The sequence below is a fragment of the Arachis ipaensis genome, chromosome B3, assembly GCF_059453495.1.
Source record: "Arachis ipaensis isolate K30076 ecotype BB chromosome B3, ASM5945349v1, whole genome shotgun sequence".
Taxonomy (NCBI): Eukaryota; Viridiplantae; Streptophyta; class Magnoliopsida; order Fabales; family Fabaceae; genus Arachis; species Arachis ipaensis.
In genome coordinates, this window is record NC_142438.1 from 20,753,246 (window position 1) to 20,776,900 (window position 23,655).

General features: G+C 36.9%; 6 non-coding genes across 6 annotated transcripts; all 6 read right to left on the minus strand.

The window, feature by feature from the left end:
• Positions 1-16,638: 16,638 nt before the first annotated feature.
• Positions 16,639-16,749, minus strand: LOC148570000 (small nucleolar RNA snoR97). The gene has a single exon (XR_015880264.1). It is a non-coding gene; the product is annotated as a small nucleolar RNA snoR97 (small nucleolar RNA).
• A 570-nt stretch (positions 16,750-17,319) lies between these two features.
• Positions 17,320-17,428, minus strand: LOC148570001 (small nucleolar RNA snoR97). The gene has a single exon (XR_015880371.1). It is a non-coding gene; the product is annotated as a small nucleolar RNA snoR97 (small nucleolar RNA).
• Positions 17,429-17,600: 172 nt separating this feature from the next.
• Positions 17,601-17,715, minus strand: LOC148570002 (small nucleolar RNA Z278). Its single transcript, XR_015908946.1, has one exon. It is a non-coding gene; the product is annotated as a small nucleolar RNA Z278 (small nucleolar RNA).
• Positions 17,716-17,985: 270 nt separating this feature from the next.
• On the minus strand, positions 17,986-18,078 carry LOC148570003 (small nucleolar RNA Z223). The gene has a single exon (XR_015880450.1). It is a non-coding gene; the product is annotated as a small nucleolar RNA Z223 (small nucleolar RNA).
• A 57-nt stretch (positions 18,079-18,135) lies between these two features.
• LOC148570004 (small nucleolar RNA U36a) lies at positions 18,136-18,223 on the minus strand. The gene has a single exon (XR_015908978.1). It is a non-coding gene; the product is annotated as a small nucleolar RNA U36a (small nucleolar RNA).
• Positions 18,224-18,474: 251 nt separating this feature from the next.
• Positions 18,475-18,613, minus strand: LOC148570005 (small nucleolar RNA snoR134). Its single transcript, XR_015908964.1, has one exon. It is a non-coding gene; the product is annotated as a small nucleolar RNA snoR134 (small nucleolar RNA).
• Positions 18,614-23,655: the final 5,042 nt, after the last annotated feature.

Below are 23,655 nucleotides of genomic sequence, written 5' to 3' on the forward strand. Positions count from 1 at the left end.
AGAAATGTATGAGAAAATAGTTAAGGTATTGAAGATGTTTACTTTTACGCATTAAGTTTTCTTACTAACTATTTTAATCATGCAAGATTCGTTTCACAGCAAACTATAATTGACTAAACCCTAATATCTTAGTGATTTAGTCTCCTCTAACCCAAATCAACCGCCAATTTCTTGGTCACTTAATTTAGATTAAAGGATTAAGAGCAAATCTAGTTTATGCCTACAGAAACTCTAATTACCCAAAGCTAAACGGATATATGTTATGTATCCAGATTAGTTCAAGTAATCAGCAATTTAGGAGGAATTTGCTTTCAAGTTGTTGTTCAAGCAAGATAGCTCTGTCGAGAATCACAAGAACACATGTAGAATAAGTGTTATACTGTCGTTCTACCCAGATTCATAAGATGAAAATCGAAAGTAATCCTTGAAACTAAATTAATACATTAATTAAAATAGAAAAGTAATAGTTTTAATCCATAGAAATAAACAGAGCTCCTAACCTTAACCGAGGAGGTTTAATGGCTCATGACTTACAGAGAAAACAAGGGTTCTGAAAAGTGAAACGTGTGGAAGTGAGAAGAGTCCCCCTAAAGGGTGAATCTTTTCCCTTTTATATCTAACCTAATTTGATTTGAAATTAAAATAAAATAATAAATTATAAACCTAAAAGATTTTGTTTGTAAATAAAAATTATAAAAATAAAAGATAAGATAATAACTAAGAGCTAAATCCAACTAAAGATGCTCTAAGAGTGTGATTGTGATCCGGATTGCTGGCGCTAAATGCCAAGATTGGCGTTTAGCGCCAAAAGAGGCAGAAGCGCTTCTGATCTGTGCTGGTTGCTGGCGCTAAACGCCAGAGAGCAACTTCAGTTCTTCTTCTTTTTGCTCAAAACTCTGCCAAATTGATCCAAACTTTACCTGCAATAATAAAAATACCAGAAAACTCAAAGTAGCATCCAAAGAGAAATTTAACACTAAAATATAATTAAACTTACTAAATTCCTACTAAATTTAACTAGAAAATAAGCAGAAAATGGGTATAAAATATTCACGTATCAAAGACTAACAGAAAAATAATAAAAAAATACATTAAACAAAAAATTGCAACGCTAGATGTATATAATTTATTCTTCTTATCCTTTCATCCTATAACGTAACATTTACTAGTCCTTAAGAAATTTTAATATTAAATATAATTCATTTGCTCTATTTTTGTATGACTATATGTCTTTTGTTGTTAGTTCAATAATTTCCTTGAAATTTAAAAATAGTAAAAATAGAACCTTTTTTAAAAAAGAGGAGTGAAGAACCACTTATTGAATTATTATCTTTGTTTTTAATTTGCAAAAAAAAAAAAAACAAGAATCAAAGAGTAGAAGATAAAAAAATTAAAGAAATAAAGAAGGAGAAGAATAGAAAAAGTTGTTATTGTTAGAAAGTGAAAAATTCGAGTGAAAAAAGACATTGGAAAAAGAATAAGGATTTTTTTTTTGTACATCGGGGCCTAAGCCCAGAGAAAAAGAAAAACTAGTAACTACTATTCACATGGGATCTATCCATTCCCTTAGCCTCATCACTCAAGATGGTCTTTAGTTCTTCTGGTGGTGCGTCGATGAATTGGAACCGTTCTTTTTTATTCATTCCATATTTTGCTAACCAGTCTGCCGCCTGATTTGCTTCTCTGTATATGTACTTGAATTGAATCTCCCAAGGTCTTTTCTTCCATTCTCTTATTTCTTTCAGCAACGGATTAAGACATTGGTTTTTCTCGTCGTCCATGTTTATAGCATCGACACCATCTTTGAAATCCAGCTCAATTACCATTCTTCTCATGCCTAATTCCCAAGCGATGCTCAGCCCATGTATAACTCCCCAGAGTTCTTCTTGTACCGAATTGCATTTTCCCAGGTTGGTGGTGTATCCACTTATCCATTCTCCATTGTGAGTCCGAATAAGCCCACCACACGCCGCTCTTCTCGCCCCAACTGACATTGCACCATCTGTGTTAAGTTTAACCCACCCTTTGTCTGGGGGTTTCCAATTGGAATTCATTTTGGTACTAGATGGGTTGTGTATTCCCTCCTCTTCCTTATCAAAGGCTTTCCTGTAATCAGCAGCAGCTCGGTAAATGATCTCAACTGCATTATTGGGGATCTCAAAAGGAGGAGAATGAATCTCCTGATTCCTCCATTTCCATAATTTCCAACACGTTATAAGAAAAATATCAATCCATTGTGATGAATTTTTGGCCCCTAAATCATTCTCCAGATTGAGAACTAGCCACTCTTTGAATGGTAGATTAAAGAAAATGGGGGTTGCAATTGGGGACAGGACTTGGATCCAAATTCTAGCTACTTTTGGACAGTCTCTGAACACATGAATCATTGTTTCCATCTTGTCTGAGCATGAGTGGCAGGCTGAATTAAGCCCAAGCACTTTAGCTTTCCTTTCTGCAGTGAGTATGCGCTCATGTGCAACTAACCAGGCGAAGGATTTAATCCTTTCAGGACCTCTCCATCCCCATATAATTTTCCATATTCTTCCTTTATCGCTTCGTTGCTTAGTTAGCACTCTGTATGCCGAGGCCACAGAGAAAATTCCATTTACAGTATAGCTCCAAAAAATAGTGTCCTCCTCCGAACATCTATTAGGGGGTTGATTTGTAAGTATTATACCAGGAATCTGCTCTGGCAGTAGGTCGCTTATAAGATCTTTATTCCAATTACCCCAATTATCAACAACTTTTTCTAGAGGCATATTTTCTTCTGCTTCTGTCATCTCTCTTCGAGCTAGATTGTACAACACTTCTCCTCCTTTGAGCCATTTATCTTTAAAGAAAGAGATCTGCCGTCCATTTTTTACCACCCATGAGAATTCTCCCCTTTTGGCCTCCCACAGCTTCGAGATATCCTTCCAAAATAAGGAATCTGTACTTCTGCTCACAAATCTATTAGGCCCATGTTGGCTCCTTCCATATTTGTGGTTTAATAATTTAACTCATAAGGCATCTAGTTCATTGATTATCCTCCAAATAACTTTCATTTGAAAAGCCTCGTTAACCTTCTCAAGATGTTTTAATCCATAACCGCCTTAGAGCTTGGGAAGACACAGGGTGTTCCACCCTACATGGTGCATCTTTCTTGTACCTTGTGTTTCCCCTAAATAAAAGCTCTTTATAATCTTTCAACTTCTTTACATATTCCCTTGGGCAGAAAGCAGTGATGCATGTCATAATTTACAATTGGGGCTATCACTGACTTTGCCAAGGTCACCCTCCTTGCTAGGGAGAGACAGTTTTCTTTCCATCCCTTCAACTTGTTCTTCACCTTTTCTATTATATTCTTGAACCTCTCTTTGCCTACCCGATTATTAGTGATCATCGCACCTAAGTACTTGCCAAGGCTTGGTTGCTCTCTATAATTGCACCGATCCTTTATTGCCTTTCTCACTTCAGTTTTCACATTCGTTGAGAAAATTATGGTTGTTTTTGTTTCGCTCACTTTTAGGCCAGAAGCCTGACAAAACTTACCCATCACTTTTTTCACAATGTCAATTTGTTGTAAAGTTGCCTCCGCAAAGACCAAAAGGTCATTCGCAAAGAAAAGGTGTGATATGATTGGTCCCTCCTTGCCAACCTTAAGCCCCCTCCAGCTTTGCTCTTTAACACTATCTGTCTATCTTCTATGAGTTGTGATAATTTGTCCATGGCGATGACAAACATATAGGGAGAGATCGGGTCACCCTGTCTAATCCCTCTGGACGGGCTAAATTCTTCCATTTTGTCCCCATTCCACAACACATTGTATGATACAGTTGAAACACATTCCATAATTATGTGAACAAGAGATGGTGGTAGATTAAATTCAGTAAGGCATCTTCTCAGAAAATTCCAATTAAGGCGATCACATGCTTTCTCAAAATCAAATTTTATCGCCATAAAGCCCTTCCTCCCTTTGCACTTTTTCATAGAGTGCATTATCTCCTTGGCAATAATTATGTTATCTTGTATCTTTCTACCCGGGACAAAACTAGACTGGTAGGGAGATATTCTTTCCTTAAGGATGGGCTTGAGCCTCTCAACAATAATCTTAGATATACATTTATAACTAACATTACATAAGGCTATAGGTCGAAATTGAGTGATAAATTCCGGTACCTGGACCTTTGGTATAAGCGTTATGAGAATTTTGTTGTGGCCTTTGATGATTTCTGGATTATTCCAAACAAGCTTGACATGTTCAATGACATCCTTCTGAATAATGTTGCAATTTTCCTTAAAGAACAAGGCTGGAAACCCATCTGCTCCCGGTGCTTTCCACGACCCTATGTCAAAGATAGCTCTTTTGATTTCTTCAGTGTGTGGGGTGCAGCTTAGTATCTTGCCAATATCCTCATCAAGAGGTGGGTACAAGGTATTGGTATGAAGAGGGGGGAGGTTATGGTTCTCCTCTGAGTACAAATCTTTGAAGAAATTAACGGCATGTTCCAACAATTCACCTGGTTCCTCTATCCACCCTCCATTCTATTTTCTTAACTTCAAGATCCTATTTCTTCTCCGTCTAATAACTGTTTTGGTATGGAAGTAGCGTGTATTTCTATCACCTTTTACCACCCAATCATTTCTCAATTTTTGTCTCCATAGAGTTTCTTCTCTATCAAGGATATCCTCTAACTCCGTGGTTAACTCCTTTTCCAACTCCTCCAAGAAGGGATTGCAACCATAGTCACTAGCTCTTTGTATCTCTCCAATTCTATTAATTCTGTGTTTTCATCTTCCCACATGGCCAAAAACCTCTCTATTCCACACCTTGAGATCATCCTTGAGAGACTCTAGGGCTTCAAGTAAACTTGCCTTATTTCCCCATCTTTCTTGTATGAACTCTGGGAATTCTGGATGTAGCCTCCACATGGCCTCGTATCTAAATGGTCTATTACTAGTTCTACTGTTGGGAGGTTCCAGAGAAACCATAATGGGATGGTGGTTAGACTGAATTCTTGTAAGTACGTCAACTCTTGCTTCAGGGTAGCTAGTTCTCCAAGGAGCATTAGCTAGTGCACGATCAAGTCTCTTGAAGACTCTTTCCTGCCCTTCTCACTTAGGGCCCCTCCAGGTATACTTTGTCCCTACATGTCCCAAGTCTATTAGGGAACAGTTGTTGATCCAGTTTGCAAATTTTTGGCATGCCTGGGTGTCAGTTTGTCCCCCTCCTTTCTTCTCTGATGGACAAGCAATTTCATTGAAGTCTCCTAGAAGAAGCCAATCCTCATTCATACTCGTTGCTATTCTTGTCAATTTTCTCCATAGCTACTCTCTTGCATTCGGTTGTGGGCTAGCATATATTGCTGACATAATCCAACTCTTGTTATCGTGAACAACTCTGCAATGCACGAACTGAGGTGTTGACATTATAACTTCAATCTTTAGGTTAGGATTTCTCCACAGCAACCATATACCTCCACTGAATCATCTTGCTTCCTCAACATGGCTATGACTAAAACCAAAGCTTTTAATCACCTTTTGGGCCTGTTCACCATTACAATGGATTTCTAGCAAAATTAACAAATCGGGATTTCTTTGTCGAACCAATTCTCTAAGGGAGCGGCTAAAAGCCGAGCTAGCTACTCCCCTACAATTCCACGCAATAACAATCATAATATCTATCAAGACAGCATCAAACTTCCTTTATTAGGAAGCAACAAAACACTAAAAGGAACATACTAGGCATTGTCCCCCTTGGGGGCTATAGCATCACTTCCCTTCTCTTGAAGAGTGGGGCCTGTCTCACATTCCATATTTCCATTCACCATGGGTTCGTCTACTATTTGAGGGTGTTTCAGTCGTACCTCTTCTTCATAACTATTGATAGCTTCAAGCATAACATCTGTCCCAACAGAACTGAAGTCAGGTGGTTTGGGTTCCTGGTCCTCATTTCTATCATCCAACAGAGCTGATTCTGGCACAAAAGTATCTTCCATTGCCGTGTCTTGGGAAGTATCTTAAGACACTTGCTAATTTACACTATAATGGTGTGGAGGGGTTGAACGGTTCAAGAGGGTAGGGTTGGTAGGAACATGGTCATTGTCTTGGTCATAATGTTTCATAGTTGGGTTGGAGGTAGTCTGGTTAGGGACGGGGTTATGTGTAGGAGCAAAGTTGGGTTGGGTTAGAATATCACACAAAGGTGGAGTCTGTTGTGGTCTCATTTTTGGGTTTTGGGCTGGAGATGCGTTCTGGGCTTGTTTTGAGGTCTGGTTTTGGGCTGGTAAATCTCTGGGATGGGTTGTCTTTTGTGAGGAATTCGGGCGGGTTCTAGAAGATGGTTGAGATTGTGATAAAATAATAATATTTTCCTTCTCCACATAATTGGGTAGTCTCTCAGGATTATTTTGCAAGACATCATTCTCTTGTTGAAGGATCGAGAACCTCGTACCTGGCACTGTCATGGCAGTATCTTTTGCATTTAGCGCATTACCACCTGCATTGCTTGTACTAGCTCCCATTTTGCCCACCTTCTTGCCATGCGTAGGACGCTGGACCAGCATCCAAGGTCCATAGGTGTCATTATCATGTTGGATGACTTTTTTGCCCTTTTCATTTTCTGTAATGACAACATTACCTCTTTCTTGACTCTGGCTCTTCTGATTCTCCTCTTGTCTTCCTTCTACTACACCAGCAGCTGTCGCCGCTGTTATTCGGTACGTTTCAGCCGCTTTTTGTAACATCGCACAGTTGGATTTTTCATGTCCTGCCATTCCACAGTTAAAACATATACAATGGAGTCCTTCATATTCAACTCGATATTTTGTTCCATTAATTGAATATTGTAAAACTAGAGGTTCAGTCAGGTTCAATTCCACACACAGCCGTGCAAATTTACCTTTGCATTTTTCTACAGTATGAGTGTCCACTCTCATGGTTCTCCCCACTATGTTTCCAATTCTTTTTAACATGTCCTCATCGTAATACTCAATATCCAGGCCAGGTAGTCTTACCCATACCGCTATCCTATCAATGGTTGCCTCTAACAGATTGAAATCAGATTGCCAAAAGCGAATGGAGAGATAATGATAAAAAAATCTTCCATGGTCCTCCTGTTAAGGCAAAATCTAGGTCCTCCTGTGAAAGGAACCTGACGATAAAGAAATTGTTTCCAATATCGATGACGTCGATGCTTCCCATCTTGCTCCACAATGCCTCAAGCTTCCTCGTCAATACAGCTAGGGAGATACGACGACCTAAAAGTTTAACAATCAAACATTCCCACCACGTGTTTCTTAGAGACTTCATGGATGCTTCATTTATAACAATGTTGTAAATGCCAGCAACTTTTTCTACCCTTATGCTTGATTCCTGGTCTTTGTCATCTCTTGCCTTGTTCTGTTTTCCATTTACTTCTCGCTCTCTATTACTCTTCTCTGTCAATTCTTCCTCCGATTCAGAGAAACTATCATCCTCTTCCATTGCTATTGGTACTCTTCCTCTTCTAACCATGTCACTGAAAGACCTGGCTGGGGGTTTAGGTTGAACCATACACCCAGAATTATCTCGCATCCATTATTCCTCCCTTGGAACCAGTGATTTTGTGCCTGTGAAGGTGTGCACCTCCCCTCCTATTTGGACCTTCTTCATTCTTTTGGACGCGCTTGGCTCATGGGCACGGGAGTGTGCCCCCTAGTAAAGCCTCTCCTCATCGGAGATGACAATAGAGTCACACAAGGAAACGAGAGAAAGGGTCACTGGGCTAAGCCTAGAACTGTTATATATTTTATTAACACTATATAAGAATGAACTTTTTTTTTGTTATGGATTAAAAAAAAATAGCATTAGTGCTACCAGTTCACCACCTAATGAGTCAGGAGGGGCTAAGATTAAGAAATAAAAAAAGGAGAGGGCATGTCCATTAACTTTTTTTTTTAATTAAAATTTTGGGGGGCATTTCCCCATCACTCCTATGTGTCTCCGTCCCTGGTGTAGTCGTGGGGAGCTCCAACGATTTAGCTTGAGGAAAAGTGTTATGTAATTCAGGGAGGCTCCCATGGTTTAGCAAGGGATATGGGTTATATAATTCGTTAGAGATTTCAACTATTTAGTAAGGAAAAGCAGCTTCAACATGCGTTCTCACGATTATTTTACCAACTCTATCATTGTTCATGGAAAAAACATATTGTCTCCTATGATGCATGAGCACTCATATGGATATTAGATATGACATGATACGACACAGGATATATGGATACATAAATTTAAAATTTTTAAAAGATACGATAATACGGCATATATATAAAATATAAAATATTTTTTAGATAAATTATAATGATATTTTAGTATTTTATTGATATTAAAATATAAATTAATTTTTTTAATTATTTTATTATTTTTTAATTATATAAAGTATTTAAATATTTTTATTATAAAATAATATATACTATTTCTAAACTCATTTCAAGAATACATATTAAAAATAAAGTTGGACACGCTTATCTGTGATAATATTTAGGTATGTCTAAACATGTTTGGAGAATAATTTTTTTTTTTGTATTAAGATGCAGTTGGACATAAAAAATACACTTGTCGGATGACTGTTGTATCCAAAATGTGTCCGATGACTGTTGTGTTCAAAATATGTCCGACATACGGACACGGTAAATCAGAGAAGTGTCTATGTTTCATAAATTATCTCTATCAATTAAATGTGATTGTTTATGTTGCTGGACACATAAAATAAGGGGTGAATATATAAATTTCTTATGAATTTGGTTAATTTCATATTATATTAAAAGTAGTTTGTTTTGATTAGTTTTAGAATGATAAGCATGCTTTTAATAAGAGTTAGTTACTATAAATAAGGCTAGACTAGAATATATGGTATATACATTGTTATCCTTTTTCAGATTTGGTAAATATGACTTTAAATTTAGAATATAATCTCCATGACATGGGTTTGGATTTAAAAAAAAAATAAATGTTCATTCTGGTCCCTAGTCATTTGGACAAAGGATTAAGCGTCTCTAACAATTAAAAATTATCCAAGCGATCCTTACCTATCCAAAAAAATGGTTAACCGGCTGAAAAAAGATAAAAGTTGACGTCTCAGTGGATCTTCCAAAATTAAGACAAATCGACCCTTGCAAAAAGTCAAAAACGACAATGTGAAGAACAAAACTCATGTTCTTGAACAACAACAAAATCTCAAAACGACAAAATAAACCTTCCCACAAAGTTTATGGTCCACCCCTCCACCCTTTCCTCCCTTCTCCGCCACTTCCGGCGACTACATCCACCTCTGGGAGGTTCGCAAATCCTCAATCAAGACCCTCTCCCTCTTCAACAACAACAAGACCAGCGAAAATGTGTAACTAGGATGTTTGTAAAAATGTGTCAACTAAATTTGATGATCATGCACCTTCCATGCCAGGGAAGCAAAAACCAAAGAAATCGCCGTACATTAACCAGAGAAATCGACGACAACTCTTTCAATTCCTCCGGCACCGCCTGTGGAAGATTCAATTGGGAGAAGCGCATGAGGAGGTCGCCGCGCCGTGCCTCTCCTTCTGGTCTCGCCGTCCTCGTCGCCGATGCTGTGGGATTCGTCGAGTTCCGTGTACGGTTTCAACTCCACCCAAAGTCCCTTTCTCCGAGAAGGACTGTATGACGAAGAAAGCAGGGAAGGACACAGCCCATAACTATAATCACATCTACGGGTTTTCTACCACGCGCCTGAGGTTCTTCACGGTTTACAGACTTTCCATTACAGCCTGTGAACCTTCTTCAACAACAGCAAGACCAACGAGTTCTGCGCCTCTCTCACCGTATCGCCTTCTATTGGAACGACATCGATCCCAAACATATTAGAACCTCAAGTATCGAACAATCAGGATTTGAGGTATATGGCCACGATCTTGAGGTTTGTAATGAAGTTGTAATATTGCTTAGGCTTTGCAGGGTTCTAGGCACATTTTTTCTGCTAGGAATGATGATCAAGCTCTGATTTGGGAATTGCCTACTATGGCTGGACCTAATGGGATTGATCCAATATATGTGTATTCTGTTGGGATTTTATTCTTTACATTGTTGGTTTGGATTTTCTACAAGAGTCGATTTGTCCTAATTTTGGAGAAACAAAATTACACGTACAAGATCCACTAATACGTTAACACTCTACCGTTTCTCAACTGGTTGAAAGGGACGTGAAGACCATTTTCTTAGGTGGGTAAAGACCGCTTAGATAATTTCAAATTGTTGAAATGGGCTTAGTCCTTCGTCCAAATGGTTAGAGATCGGAATGAACATTTACTCAAAAAAAATTTATTGCTCCCATATGTAGACTGTCCCAAATTATTTGTTGTATGTGTTTTTTTTCTAGTTAAATAACAATGTCATTAATGATATGGGCGGCTGAAGTTTTCAAGAGAGAGATGAGATTATTATGAAGACCAACCTTTAATAAAGGTTGAATTTGTACAGCTATAAATAAGGCTTCATAGCCTTTCATATAACACACAGCAATAAAAATATTCTCCTCTCTCTTTATACATTACTAATATTTTCTCTCTCTCTTTCTCTTTACTGCATATAAATTATTGAGTTAATTATATTAATATTGGAGTATTCTATTTACACCTCTTTATTTTAAATTATATCTTCCTTATTTATTTATTCCACGACACGTTATCAGCATGAGACTCTGATCAAAATTTAGGAAGACTCAGGTAACAAATTTTTATTATGTCGAAGCTCTCTCATATTGAATTCAATGCTCTTGATATATCTGGAAAAAATTATTTATCATGGATATTAGATGCTAAAATCCATCTTGATTCAATGGATCTTGGAGATACCATTAAGGCTGAAAATAATACATCCCAAAAGGATAAAGCCAAAGCCATGTTTTTTCTTCGTCGTCATCTTGACGAAGGATTGAAAAATGAATATCTCACATTAAAAGATCCTGCAGATCTTTGGAAAGACCTTGAAAAAAGGTATAATCATCAAAAGACGGTGATACTTCCTCACGCTCGATATGAATGGATGCACTTGCGTCTATAGGATTTTAAATCCATAAATGAATATAATTCGGCAATGTTTTGAATCACCTCACGAATGAAATTATGTGGAAAAAATATATCTGATAATGATAGGTTAGAGAAAACTTTCTCGACCTTCCATGCCTCGAATGTGCTCCTGCAGCAGCAGTATCGAGAAAAAGGATTTAAAAAATATTCTAAGCTAATTTCTTGTCTTCTTGTTACTGAACGCAATAACGAGTTGCTCTTAAAGAATCATGAAGCGCACCTAGCTAGCGCCGCCCCATTTTCTGAAGTAAATGCGGCAAATCATTACCCCAGAAGAGGTAAATGGCAAGGCTTTAATAACAAGAAAAATTATGGAAGGAAAAGGAATTATGTTCAAAAGAGAGGATCTCACCAAAAGTGGGATAATGAAAGAAATATTGGGCAAAATAAATCAACAGAGGATAAGTGTTTCCGTTGTAGTAGAAAGGGCCATTGGTCACGTACCTGTCGTACCCCAATGCACCTAGTCGATCTTTATCAAGCATCTTTGAAAAAGAACGACAAAGGAAAAGATTGGTCATGTGATCAATGATGGAATAGTTTAATATGTGAGATTGTTAAATATTCATGTAAATAAATAATGTAAAGAACTTATTGTTAATTTTTATTTTCTATGTATTTAAGTTTCAAATATGATGTATATAAATAATAAAATATTAATGAATTTTGAAATCATTAAATGTGTCAAGTTTTAAAATAAAATTTTAGTATATGACATTATTTTTATGTACAGTATTTCTTAGAAAAATAATTCCGATCAAGTATTCAATTTAACTGTGCATACTACTCATTTTATGATTATTTGTCTTTGAAAAAAATGGCAAGGATATATAATGAAGATGTATGCCTTGCGGATAGTGTAAATTCGCACACTATTTTCAAAAGTGATATATATTTTACCCATCTGGTGCCAAAAGAAGAATGTGTTAATACTATTATTGGCTCAAACAATGTGATAGAAGGCTTCGGAAGAGCTATAATTTTGTTTCCTGGAGAAACAAATTTATAATAAATAATGCACTATTATCTACCAAGTCTTTGAGAAACTTGTTGAGTTTCAAAGATATTCGCCGAAATGGATATCATATTGAAACAATGAATGAGGGAAATCATGAGTACTTATGTATCACAACTCATGATTTAAATAAAAAGGTTATATTAGAAAAGTTACCCTCACTTTCATCTGGGCTATATTATACCAAGATTAGTACAATTGAATCACATGCCACTGTAAACCAGAAGTTTACTAGCCCAAATGAATTCATAACTTGGCACGACCGATTGGGTCATCCGGGAACAACCATGATGCGGAGAATTATTGAAAACTCTCATGGACATTCACTAAAGAACCAGAAGATTCTTAAATCTAGTGAATTTTGTTGTGCTGCATGTTCTCAAGGGAAGTTAATTTTAAGGTCATCACCAGTAAAGATTGGATTTGAGTCCCCTGAATTCCTAAAAAGGATTCAAGGTAATATATGTGGACCTATTCATCCACCATATGGATCTTTTAGATATTTTATGGTTCTGATAGACGCATCTTCGAGATGGTCATATGTGTGATTATTGTCTTCTCGCAACCTGGCATTTGCGAGATTACAGACTCAAATTATTCTATTAAAAGCACAATTTCCAAAAAATCCAATCAAAGCAATTCGTCTTGATAATGCTGGTGAATTTACTTCCCAAGCTTTTGATGCTTATTGTATAGCTAATGGAATAAGTGTTGAACATCCAGTAGCTTATATTCACACACAAAATGGGTTAACAGAATCACTTATTAAACGCCTCCAATTAATTGCTAGACCCTTACTTATGAGAACAAATTTTCCAACATCGGCTAGGGGGCATGCTATTTTACATGCCGCAGCACTTATTCGTTTGAGGCCAATGAGTTACCATCAGTTCTCTCCTACGCAATTAGCTTTTGGCCAGCAGTCAAATATTTTCCATTTAAGAATATTTGGGTGTGCAATATATGTTCCCATTGCACCACCTTCTTGCACTAAAATGGGACCCCAAAGAAAATTGGGGATATATGTTGGATATGATTCTCATCTCTATAGTGAGGTATCTTGAGATACAAACTAGAGATGTATTTAAATCCCGGTTTGCGCATTGTCATTTTGATGAGTCAAAATTTCCAACATTAGGGGGAGAGAATAAGCTTCCTGAAAAGGAACTTAATTGGAATGCATTATCGTTGATGCATTTAGATCCTCGATCAGGGCAATGTGAACTAGAAGTTTAAAAGATTATACATTTGCAAAGAATAGCAAATGAATTGTCTGATGCATTTTCCGATACAAAGAGGATAACTAAATCTTATATACCAGTGGAAAATGCCCCAATTCGGATTGATGTCCCAGTTGGCCAAATTGCCACCGAAGCAAATACACGCCAGAAGCGTGGCAGGCCTGTCGGTTCCAAAGATGAAAATCTTTGAAAGCAAAAAGAGGTAAATACTGTTCCTGTTGAAAAAGACATAGTAGAGACACCAGCAGTTGTCCAAAATTCTGATATAGTTTTAACGCCAGAAGACGTTCAGGTACCTGAAAATTGTGAAAATGACGAGATCTCGATAAATTATGTCTTTACAGGAGAGAAATGGGACCGAAATAAGACAATTGTCAATGAAATATTTGCATATAATGTGGCATTAAATATCATGCATGAAAGTAAGGATCTTGAGCCAAGATCAGTCGAAGAATGTCGACAAAGGAATGATTGGCCAAAATAGAAGAATCCATGAAGGTTGAATTAGACTCACTTGCAAAACGTGAAGTCTTTGGACCTATAGTCCATACACCAGAAAATGTAAAACCTGTTGGATACAGATGGGTATTTGTGAGAAAATGAAATGAGAAAAATAAAGTTGTGCGCTACAAAGCCCGACTTGTGGCACAAGGCTTTTCACAAAGGCCCGGTATAGATTATAAAGAAACGTATTCCCCTGTAGTGGATGCGATAACATTGCGTTATTTGGTCAGTTTATCTGCATATCATAAACTGCATATGCATTTAATGGATGTGGTAACAGCCTACTTATACGGCTCATTAGATCGTGATATCTATATGAAAGTCCCTGAAGGACTAAAGATATCTAAACCATCCAATGAATATTCACAGGAGTTATACTCAGTCAAATTGCAAAGATCTTTATACGGTCTAAAGCAATCTGGACGAATGTGGTATAATCGTCTTACTGAATATCTGGCCAAAAATGGATTCAAGAATGATGATATCTGTCCATGTGTTTTCATAAAGAAATCTGCATCTGGATTCATTATAATTGCTGTGTATGTTGATGATTTAAATTTCATTGGGACTCCTGAAGAGATTCCAACAATTATAAAAACTCTAAAAGAAGAGTTTGAGATGAAAGATCTTGGAATGACTAAATTTTGTCTCGACCTGCAGATCGAGCATATAACAAATGGGATCTTTATTCATCAAACAACATACACAGAAAAGATCTTGAAGAGATTTTATATGGATAAGTCACATCCATTAAGTACTCCAATGATTGTAAGATCTTTAGATATGGAAAAGGATCAATTTCGTCCTAAAGAAGAGAATGAAGATATCCTTGGTCCTGAAGTACCATATCTTAGTGACATTGGAGAGCTAATGTATCTTGCTAATAATACACGACCCGATATATCATTTGCTGTGAATTTACTAGCAAGATATAGTTCCTCTCCAACCAGAAGATATTGGAGTGGAATCAAACAAATCTTTCGATATCTTCATGGAACGGTTGATATGTGATTGTTTTATCCCTATGGATCCAAGTCACAATTAGTTGGCTATGTAGATGCTGGATACTTGTCTGATCCACATAAAGGGAGATCTCAAAAAGGATACCTGTTCACATATGGTGGCACAGCTATATCATGGAGGGCCACGAAGCAGACGATTGCTGCAACATCCTCTAATCATGCCGAAATACTAGCAATTCATGAAGCAAGTCGAGAGTGTTTTTGGCTGAGGAGTTTGATCCAATATATTCTGTCATCATGTGGACTGATTGATCAGAATATAGCTCCAACTGTCCTGTTTGAAGATAATACAGCATGTATTGCTCAACTTAAAAGTGAATATATCAAAGGTGATAGAACAAAGCATATTTCTCCCAAATTCTTCTTCACTCATGATCATCAAAATCAGGGGACAATTGATGTCCAACAGATCCACTCAAGTGACAATCTGGCATATTTATTCACAAAGTCACTCCCAAAATCCTCCTTTGAAAGATTGGTACATGAGATTGGGATGCACTGATTTCGAGACATTAAATGATATCGACAAGAGGGGGAGACTGTACTCTTTTTCCCTTGGTCAGATTTTTTTTTCCATTGGGTTTTTCTTGACAAGGTTTTTAATGAGGCAGTCTTTATCACAAAGGATATTGTACTCTTTTTCCTTCACTAAAGTTTTTTTTTTCCACTGGATTTTTTTTCAGTAAGGTTTTAATGAGGGAATAATCCTAAATGATCATCCAAAGAGGAATGTTGTGATAAGAATGTGAGATGGATGCCCATTAATATGGACGACTGAAGTTTTCAAGAGAGAGATGAGATTATTATAAAGACCAACCTTTAATAAAGGTTGAATTTGTGCAGCTATAAATAAGGCTTCATAGCCTTTCATATAACAGCAATAAAAAATATTCTCCTCTCTTTATACATTACTAATATTTTCTCTCTCTTTCTCTTTAGAGCATATAAATTATTGAGTTAATTATATTAATATTAAAGTATTCTATTTACACCTCTTTATTTTATATTATATCTTCCTTATTTATTTATTCCACAACAATTAAATATTTTTTTATTTTTGTAATTACAATTATATAATAACTTTTAGGTTTAAAGTTTCTACCAAATATAATTATTTATTACGTGTTTAGTATGAAACCTTTTCCTTGTAATGTAGCTCACCTGTTGTATTAGGAACATTAGATGACACTAGAATATGAGTATATGATTCTTGAGCATCGTTTCTTTTCTAGAAGCTCAACAACCACTGGATTAAACTCGACAAGCCTCTCATTAGCGCATTTATTAAGCACCAAGAGATCCATGCCTTTCATATGTCTTGTATTCAGTGACAATCACATTACAAACTTCCAATTGATGTTGAGACGGTCAGCGTGTGTCTCAAGATTTCGAGCAGCTCAAATTGATGGTTCTTAAAATATATTTGTATACATAAATTGGCTCAAAAAAATTCTGTATTATGTTTAATGTAAAGTGCATTGAACTAAATTAAGTAGAAGTTTGCAACTTTGAACAAAGGTCATGGTAACTTACATTAGTTTGTTTAATAACCTTATGAAATTCAACATCCAAGACATCAAATTTTATAATATATACTCTTCGTTAATTCATAATGTATTGTTTCAATAACATGTTATACACACTTTGGCACAAATAACCCTAACTCAAGTGTATAGAATACCTACATAGTAACCCACCCAAAAAGGAAGAGAGAAAACAAAAAAACAAGATTTCAGAAACCATGCTAACAAAAGATAAGAATTGGAATAAACTTGTTACATATCTGTAGTGCTGTTATTTAACTCCAATCTCGTGGGTTAAACAAGAAATGAAGCTGATAAACAACACACATTGATCTTTGAGTTTTTCAGACCCTTATCCGTTTGGAACCGAACAGGGTATAGTTAAACTCACGAAAAAAAAAATTATATTGAACATAACAGCATATGCTTAAAAGCAATCTGGAAAACTAGAACAAATACAAATAGTTCATTTTTTCATTAAGCCTCTGTCTGCACTCTCCAAGCTGTCTTCATCAGGGCAAAATCCAAAACATGACCTCTTCTGTAATCCTTGCAGATGGACAACCTTATTATCAACCAAAGTCCTTCACTTTCATCGATTTAAACATCAAACACATTAACTTAGTTTAACTTGATTAATACATATTTTAAATTGTTACACTTGGAATCTACTTGGTCTTCAATATTATTTATGATCACATCTCGCAAGTCCACAATAACAATCTGAAGTTCTATACCCACCAAAAATCTTTGAAGTCTGAATAACAATATAAAGCTATGCACTCAACGAAAATCTTTTAAATCTGAACAACAATATAAAAGCAGCAACAACTTAAAATCAGAAGTAGAAGCTAACAAAAATTAGAGCAACAAAAAGAAAATTTCTCATATTAACATCATAATCCATGCTGCTTGAAACCTATATTAAAACTTTGCAAAAGATGTAGTGCTGGTATTTGTCTCCTATCTCGTGGGTTAAACAAGAAATGAAGGTGATGAACAACACAACAATCTATGAGTTTTTCAGACCCTAATCCATTTAGGACGGAATAGAGTATAGTGAAACTCAATAAATAAATTTGGATGAAACAAAACATAAACCTAGTAGCTTGCTATGAACTTAGCTAAACCACACTTGCAATTGAATAAGTCATAGTAACAATGTTAGATTAAACTTGAAACAAAAAGAAATCAGTAAGTTAATTCTTTATTTAAATACTGCCTCGGTTAAATCCAGTAACGTCATATGAATGTAGCTTCACCAAGGAGGTTCTCCCTGAAAACAGGGTCTTGGCTCCAAAACACCTCAAACAATTGGATTATATCGTCACCGGCAACACAATGTATTTTAATTATTAGTTAATAGATAGTAGCTTAGTATTTATGATGTAGTTGATAGTAATAATTTTGCTAAGCTAGTAATAACTACCAACTAAAATACACCATGCTAATTATTCCAATAACCAAACTACCGCATGTCATAAAACAAATGTTAAAACTATAAAAAATTTAGGGTTACTATATCAGAATTATCCACTAGAATCTCTAAACCCTAATTAGATGAGATCTGACACACAGACACACACAGAGGACTCCAACATTATTGAGAGGCTCAGATTGTGTAACAGCTCTATCAATCACAGTTAATCAGAAGCAGAACTGGCATTAAAAGCTGAATAAACATCCTCATAGCCAACTAAGTAACTAACTCGCTGAATCAATTTTCCTGTTTTAAAATAAGAAAATATTAAAACTTGGCTCATATCAAGAAATTCAACCATTTTTTATCCTTTATGCTTCATAGAATATTCTCAGAAGCGCGGATAAATTGTAATCATTGCCAAGAGATTCAATACGTTAAGAAATAAAACGTCAAAACTAGTACTTTATGATTTGAATAACAATGTTTCGGACATTTTCAGAGGAAAAAACAGTGCGAATTTAAGAACCCGAAAATTGAAAACGACCGATAATTAATTTGCGCCTCAAGGACTAGCTCCCAATTTCATTGAACACTTTTGCGTTCGAAAACAAGCTGAAGGCATAGCGAGGCAAATTCAAGTTCAGAATCAAACTGAATTCATCACAATAGGGGACTTTTGCCGTTTCTTTGACACAGCTTGAGCCATTGAAAAATTAGGGCTAAACTGCAACACGAACGGCGTGATTTTAGCACGTGCATTGGGACATTCACGTCACGGATCTATCAGAGAAGCCCGGGTAGCTCGTGCAGAGAAATTCGATAAAAATTGGAAGCAAATTTGACGCTGGAGACACAGATTTAGTGATGATGTATTGCAGAGTTTGAATCGCTGCACCTAAACCCCTAAATACGGCAAGAGAAGGAATGGTGGCTTATGAGAAGAGAAGAGGGAATGGAGAATTATATAGGCGTAACAAAACCTCCTCTAAAGTCTAAAACCCTAGTTTTTTTTGGACCGTAAGCGTTTTTGCCTCAACAAGGGAACCCGCACTTGGTGCCTTTGTAAGCGTAGCGTTGACCCGACCCGTATTCTTTTATTTTTCGTTGGGCCATACATGGTGTAATCCAGTAGTCTGAGAAAATTTATATAAAAATAAAAATAACGTACAATGTCTGACAATACAAAAAAGACACCTGTTAGTTCTGGTGGAGAAGGATAGTCGGATAGGTCGTTTGGAAGGGCGAAAGATTTTCTTCATAAAAAAGCAATTACTGATATAAAAATTGTTTTGTCGATTTTTTGCAAATCGATTGTGGTTCGATATTTAGTGATCTGGGAGCGAAACATACTTCTCTGTGTAGGTACTAGTTTTCTTAAAGTGCATCAAAGTGTCTTCGATTAAGTAAATTTTGAAAATAAAAATAAATTTAAATTGATAAATTAATGAAAGAAACAAAAAAGGTAAACTTTTCGAAAAGAAAGTATACAGAAAACGGAAAGGCTTGCATTGAAATTGAAAGAAAACAAATAAAATGTCTTTGACTGGGTCAAAGGACTTTGACTGGGTCAAAGGACTTTGACATGGAAATTTAAAACGCAGAAATGTAAATTAGACGAAGAAGATAAAGAACACTTAAAGATAAATCTGCTTGAAAGGTAAAGTTACAAGATAAATTGAAAGAAAGAAAATATGGAAGGAACCCTACAGAAAAGTTACTCGATCGTAGACTCAGGAATTTTTTGGGGATGTGAGTGTGCTTAAGTGTTTTCTGAGTAAAAGTTCCAACCCTAATTCCCTAAGACTTCCTAGTATTTATAATCTACTTTTAGTAACTGAATTAATTACAAAATTACAACTTTAAATGCATTCTCCTTGGTAACCGTTCCTGCCTAAACGTTTCCCATGATTACCTCGCGTGATAGAAGCCTCTAACTTCTCCACTACCATAGTCTACTCGAATCACTTATTCGAATAATTTATTTCGATTACTTGACTCGAGTACCTTGTTCGATTTGACTTGCTCAATTTATCGAAAGGTCTTGAAATCGAATCCGTGTCGAGAACCTCCGTCTAATGCTTGCGCGTGTATCCTTTCAAAAAACTGCTTATGTCTTCGAACTGCTTACCTTCATCGAAAATATTTTGTCAATCAACAAATTGCCCCCTTGGATTAATGTGTTTACTTTCGATAACTTTATTGGAAGATAAAACACTTAATCCAAATTCAAATTTCAATTTAAATCAGTAATAACTATCATTTAACTTCCCATTAATATTGATCCACTCGACACGTTTTCCGAGACTCACGCTTCCTCTTCCTCCCACTTCATCTTCCTTGCGAAGTTACCTCTATTCGTATTCTCTCTACAGTAACGGTTACAATAACACTTTAAATTCACCAATCTCACCCTTGTTCAAATTTTCTTTGAAACTCATTATTCCCTGTATCCCTCTTACATCAAACCTCCTTACAAAATTTTCAACCTTGTTTCTTCATTCTACAATGGCCGCTTCCTCTTCTCATGCTACTTCTCAAGACAAAGGTAAAGGTCATGCAGTAGCGCCGCCAGCTCCACCAGCCCTTCGCATACTAAACCAAGTCAATGATGAAGTCATTGACGATCCTCAACTGCAAACTAATGACACTAGAATCTTAATCCCCTTCACAGTAGGCACAGATACCCATTGTTTTCTCGGGCCAATCGAATCCCTAGAGAGGGCAAACAAAAAACTTTCTTTCTTTTCTAGTGCTGAAGGAGAAGATCTATTGATCAACCAAGCTTGTAACATTTCCCACTTCATTAATCAAAAACCCTTCAGGAATAATCCAAAGATTAATCCTCGAGGATTTGACTTCTCGGCCTGGTACCAACGCCTTGAACCCACGAAAAGTGCTGACTGGGGGGCTTTAGGAATACAAGAACTACTAAGGCTCTCCCATTTCTCACTTACAACACTTTCTTGGATGATCGGGACTGTGACTTGCTTTTGGAACAAGACAACCAACAACTTTCACCTCCCTTGTGGAATGATCGAAATGTCCCTTTTGGATGTAGCTGCTATCACGGGGCTTCCAATAAACTCTCCAGATTGCACCCCTAACATGTAGCACGAGCACCAATACAATGTTGCCTTAACCAATTCTTACAGCGATTTCATCGCTAATAACATGGGTGTAGAAAATACTGATGTTACAGATGATGAACATGTGGCCTTCTTATTCTATTGGCTGAATGCAATTCTTTTCTGTTCTCGAAGCGTCCAGATGTCAAAGCTCTTTCTTCCCTTGGCTGCTTTGCTTCACGAAGGGAAAGTTCTTAATTTGACCAAACTTCTCCTAGGGCACATTTTCGAAAAACTTGGTCAATTCGTTCATTGTCTTCGAGACAATAGTATAATCAGCACAGGTGGCCCTCTCTGGCTCCTCCAACTATGGCTCAATGCCATTTTCAAAAAAATTATGACGAAACCTGGAGGTGGTGTCACTGATAAACAGCACATCGAAGGTTTTCGATTAGCTGATTATAAACCCAACTTCCCAAATACATAAACAGATGAGGACCGATTCTGGACTGTTTTTTCTCTCTTCCATTCCTGTAAAAATTTCGACAATGAGGATTTAGATTTCGCCCTTTTTTGCGTCGAAATCGTGGCCCTGAATGGCTCGATCGCTTGCTCTTGCCACATGACACAGAGGAAAGTGAACTAGCTAATCGAAACTGGGCGAATCTGTTAGCTGTTCAAGTAATTTCTATAGGGTTACCCCAGCATAAAAAGGAAAAGCTCAAGGTGGCCCTATACGCCCCTCACTATACAGCCAGAGAACTGGGATTTTCGCAAGCCATTCCAACCCATTTTCCTCATAACAACAAACCACTCTGCCTTATCACTCTGCCCTCTCAACACGACTGTGATTTTCTCCTTGCAACAAATCAACAACACAAGGAACATTTTAATTTCCTTGTTTATGATCGTAGCTCATACATTACGAAATCTTGTTTCGAATGGTGGGCTGCTTACAATTCTAGGTACAACCGTACCTTGGAGGTAATCCAGTAATCTATCATTCGAACAGACCCTGCTGTTGAGGGTTCTCCCAAAAGACCCCAAAAAAGAAAGGCCGACACAACAATCTCTTCTCGGCAACCACAACACAAAAGTCAAAGAACTCCCACCAAGACTTCCAGAAAGGTAACCATTATCCATCTATTATTTCACATATAATAATATATTTCCAACTAACACATTTTGGAAATCACATCTACATATTAACTTCCAATTCTAATTTCTTCATTAGTTACGGTTACAACTGTCAAGCAAGAGTTCTGATGGGAATGAGCAAAACATTCAGAACATTCTTGCTGCTTCTCCCCAATCAGAGGACACAACTGATTCAGATCTTGGTTCCCAATTAGTTCGGAGACCCAGACCGATTCAGGTAACACAATTATATCTAAATGTATTTCATTCAAGTTGAAATAAATTTTTAACTTATAACTGTGTACCTTTTATTCCAGCCTACCACTGCTGCTCATTCAATTACATCTTCTGTGGCACCTGACCAACGAATTCTGCAACAGCATCATGATCCAGGGCAGTCTACATCTTATAGTTCGATTCAAGTCACAGGGTCCACTCAGCCACTTCAGACCATTTTTCCACCTCACCATGTAACACCGGTGGTTGATCTGACAACAGATCCTTCGCAGCATTCTCCAGTAGACACTCAAATACTTGAGTCAATCTCGCCAAACAATCAGGCTGCACTCTCTGCAGAAAACCAGGTGGCTCCAGACTTCGACTCTGTTTCTAGAGTTGCTGACACCACCAATTCAGATTCTACTTGATCCAGGGTCTTAGAGACTCCTCCAAAACTGCCTAGCCCTCCTCAACAGGCTGATTTTCAGACTCCCCCTGGACAAGTATCTGAAACACTAGATGCCTCCACCACTCCTACAAGAGCTACATTGGCCAGCCTGATCTCCATACTAGACCAAGTTATCCAGGAAGATGAGGTACATGTACCAGTGCCAACACTCCCAAGACCTGCTACATCAAGACCTTCATTCAAATTGAGTGTTGACACTCGAGAACAACTTCGGTCACTCATAAAGCTCTTGGATCATCCACCTGCTACATGGGTTAATGATACAATCCTTAACCAACTCTTGTCTGATCTTTTAAATTCCTCCTTTGAACTTTCAGCTAACATACCACATTTTGCCTCGATTCAAAAACTCAAACAGCTTCTCAACGAGAGCGTAGCTTTTCAATTTCAACTCCAGGAAACTGAAACTGAGGAAGCTAAGATCAAATCTAATATAGAAGGTTGTTTTGCAGCCCTTCGACCAATCCAAGCTTCTCATGAAGAATTCGATTTGAGAATTTCTCATGCTATTTCCATTCAAACTTTTTATGACCAAGAAGAAGCGAAACTTGAAGCGAAACTAGCTCAAATTAATGAAAATCTTGCCAAAATTCGTCAGAGACGAGCTACCATAGCCAAACCTCTGGCCACTGCCCAACAAGAGCAACAACACCTCATTCAAGAGCTTATTTCAATTGAGACTAAATGAGAAGAATATGAAAAACAACTCGAGAAAGTCCAATTTGACAAATTCAAACAAGCTGAGGTGCTTTTAACTCTGGACAGCAGAAGGGCAAAGCTACGCTTCGATTTAACAAAACTACTTGCACCTTGAATTTCTTTTCATTTCAAATTTCTCTTTGTATTTTTAATATCTTTCCTGGATTCGTGCATGTTGAACTCTAATTCTGCCAACAATAGAATCGCTTCAAGTATTTTCCATTAATCGAGTTAACTACTTTTTCCGATTCGATATCTTTAAT